We start from the raw sequence: 4,006 nt of genomic DNA, 5'->3' as shown, positions 1-4,006 counted from the left end.
AGATTGTTTTAACTCATAAACTCTAAAAATAATCTTAATGAACTCTAAACACTATCTAGTCTAGTCTATAAAGCCTCTAAACAGACTCTAAATAGTTACTGGGACAAGGTCGCGACTACTTCAAAAGAATTATAAATAATGACTAAAATAAATGATAAAAGAGCTCTCCAAGTACAAAGACGTCTCACCAAAGTTGGAAGAAAACTAAACTTCAACGATACGACTCTTGAAGATCTCTATCACCCGTACCTGCTTAATAAAATGATGCAGTGCCAAATGGTGTCAGTACATGGAATGTACGGTATCTAAATGGATGAAAAAAAATATAATCAAGAATACTCAAAGGAATGCATACTTAAATATATCAACTCAAAGTAAAGCATGCAAATATGAAATAAGTCAATACTTTATAAAACATAAGTAAAAGAATGCAACTCATTATGAAAATAATATTTACTCTTTGGAGAGTTCCTCAAACGAAAATCCATCACTGTAAGCATTGTGATGATACAACGAACTATTGTCGTTACCACAACCATCCAATACCTTGATTGGGTAGGGAACACAAACATATCTCATGAATCTAATAAAAGTCTGTATAAGGGACAGAAGTGAGGAGTCGCAATGGTACGATCTTATCCAAAGCTGGCTACGTAGTTTATGGGGTTTGAGTTATCTAAACTCTTACCGAAATTGATGCTTAATACTTCTCCGAAAATATATTATTATGCTTATGGACTCAAGTGACTAGTAATTCTCAAAATATAACTCATTTAGTCTCATTGGACTTTATTTAGTTTTATTCAACTTTTCTCAGTCACTACATTCTCTTTGAAAATAGTATATTTCTGAAACTTAATAAATATACAAAGTATATCTTTTTATTTCTCAACTCAGTCTCAAACAAATAATTAATCAAAGATCATTTAGAATTGATAAAGGTCATGCTAACAATCATTGAATTATAGACTTCTCAAACTTTATATATACACTCAAACTCGTTTCTAAATTAATAAATAAAATATTTCATTCCTTAACTAAAAATAATGCATAAAAGTAAACAATGTAGGTACTGAACTGTCACGTTCCAACCTAGGGTGTAGTTGTAACACGACGATCAGAAACCTAAATGATCTAAACCAAGCCATATTAGCATACATAACATACATAAGGAAAATTTAAAACATAATGAAATGAAGTGGGAGAAAAAAATCAACTATGAAAGTCTAAGGAAAGAGTAATACTCAAATCAATGTCCAACATGGACTACATTACTTGCAACATCTAAATATGTCTCTAAATCTATAATTGGTGGGGGCTTTAGGAAAAGATCATAGCTCACTCGAATCGCAAGAGAAAAGTCAAAATGATCAATATAAAAGAAAGTCCCATCCTTGATAAATGAGGACTCACCAATGACAACTGAAAAATGCTAAGTCAGCTCTATCCCAGAATAGGATTGTCATGACCCAACCCCATAGGCCGCGACTGGGGTCCGACCTAGGCTGCGTATACATACCTATCAGCTACACTTAAGTTGAACCGTGTGTGATATGATACTATAAACAAAAACCTCAATGGTTTAAAACCTTTTCATATACATGTAGCCTCTTTCATTCGTATCATATCATGAAAGGGCACGCGAGCCGACGAGGCTGCCATAACATAAAAATATTTAGAACGTGCTCTATAGGCACAGTCAGAACAAACTCATAAATAACCCACATATACATATCTACAGACCTCTAAGAATAATAACTGCATCATATAGTAGGACAGGACCCCCGCCGTACCCCTGAATAAATAAATATGTACATCAAATGACCAATATCAAAACCTAGGCTCCAGAATAGTGGAGCACTTCCACCATAGCTGAGAGGAACTCCTAAGCTGACGGATCTCCAAAATGAACATATGTACCTGTGGGCATGAAACGCAGCCTTCCTTCCGCCTCTCCCGTGGGTTCGTAATCTCGTCTTACTTTAGCGGACCATGTAATCCTTGCTACATAAGCTCAACATGTACTCTAGTGGCTTAGTTATGTAAGTCATCCAAGTTGGTAGCTTACGTAAGTAAGTCGAGTCCTACGACTTGTTATTTTGGCCTCCAATTCATTTCAAATCCTTATAGACCTATTTCCAACCTTCACTCTTAAGGGGCATCACATCCTCCCTTCCTTAGAGTTATTTAATCATGTTATAGATAATCTGGGTCATGGGACATCTTTCAAGAAGCTTAAGAAGATGTTCCAAAGCGTAAAGGTACGGGGTATAACATCCTTCCCCCCTTTAGAACATTTGTCCTCGAATGTAAATCGAAACCTTCCTCCGAAACTTATACCGATTATATGGAGAGGTCCTCTATCCCATTGCCATAACATATACTTTCATCAAGCAATCAATATCAGAGTTCCAAAGGTTAGGATTAGCAGTAGGCATAAGGAAAAAGTGATATTTCTTTTTCATTTCTTTTTTTCCAGTTCTCTTACCACACATCATATTGCACCCTTTACACGAAAATGTATAGGAGCTTAAAGTAGCTCAAGATGCCTTAGCATCGCCATACTAGTCTGTACGTAAACCTGTATCGTTCCTTGCTTCCTTCATCTAATGTTAAGGCTCCACTATAACTTTTGTCCTTAGTACTGATTGTACCTTAAAGGTTCTGCTTCAAACTATCTTATACCTTCCCTTAATGTATTTGAGTATGGCAGTTACATGGCTACTACCGACTTCTTTTATCAAGTAATCACCTGGTTTTACTCTTGGCATACCTCCATTCGTAGATTTCATCAATTCTTTTGCAAAGCTACATCCCCTATCCCAAAGGGTCTTATCATCTTTCACAGTGGAATCATATATCCACAATACTTCTTTATACCACAATGCCATGCAAGGCCAATGTATACATGCATCCATATTATCTCATGTCACAGTCGCATAGGGCTTCCCAGGAGGTTACCTATCCTAATACCACTCTCGCCCAATCACGCTTAACTTTGGAGTTTTGATGGGATCCGGTGCATTAGTGCTGGTATGATTGCATCCTGCCCCATGGGGTGCATAGCTACTGAAGAAGACGATGACCCAACAGCTGATCCAGTAGGCCAAGCTGCACCGCCCAAGTTACCCTTATATTCTTATTACATGGACCACATCCTATATTTAGCCACTTCCTCACAAGGCCTTACTTATTTTCATAACTATCCTCATTATATTCACATCATATCTTGTTCGCATTCTACCCCATAGTATAACACTTCTTAACCTTTTTCATGATTTTTACTGTGGGTTACTTACCCTTCTTAGTTAATCTTATCCTTAATATATCGTTCTATGTAGAACTACCAGTCTTTCTTAAATTATTTTCCTTTTATTTCAAGGAAAATTTGGGCAAAGTTTCCTCTGTATTTTTTACTATCTCAACACCTGCACGCAAAAAATGCCAACAATGCCTCACAGGGGCAATATGTATAAAGATACATATATATGTATCATATCACGTCATATCGCAGCCTCACAAGGCGCCCAATATCAACAATAGTATACACTGATGGACTTTCCTCGTATGTCTAACTAGAACTGCACTTATTTAGACTTTCTGTCTACTTTTCCTTTTAATTTTCAACTTTACATGTCAACCATAATTCAATACCTTACTTGGCACCTATTATTCGTGCCTTGCTTACCTGTGTTCTATGTAACTTCTAATATCGTTAGTAACTTTCTTCTATCGATGTTGTCCTTTTGTTGAAATTACAAGTTAGTATGAGGAATTTCATTCCCTATGACTCGGCTCTATCGCACGATTGTAGATATGAAAGAAAGGTAACATCCTAAATGTCCTGTAGCTTCTTGTCTATAGATGCGGTGCACAATACACTGATAAATAAGACTCTGCTAGACACGTTCTGTAGACCCTCCAAGGACGAACTGCTCTGATACCACTTCTATCATGACCCAACCTCATGGGCCGCGATTGGGGTCCGACTCGGACCCCCGTGTAT

General features: G+C 36.9%; 1 pseudogene; it reads right to left on the bottom strand.

Annotated features, from left to right (window-relative positions):
- Positions 1-2,926: 2,926 nt before the first annotated feature.
- On the bottom strand, positions 2,927-3,047 carry LOC129901792 (5S ribosomal RNA; annotated as a pseudogene).
- Positions 3,048-4,006: the final 959 nt, after the last annotated feature.

The sequence above is a fragment of the Solanum dulcamara genome, chromosome 8, assembly GCF_947179165.1.
Source record: "Solanum dulcamara chromosome 8, daSolDulc1.2, whole genome shotgun sequence".
Lineage (NCBI taxonomy): Eukaryota > Viridiplantae > Streptophyta > Magnoliopsida > Solanales > Solanaceae > Solanum > Solanum dulcamara.
Note: the sequence above shows the minus strand (reverse complement) of the source record. Positions and strands in the feature narration are given on the sequence as shown.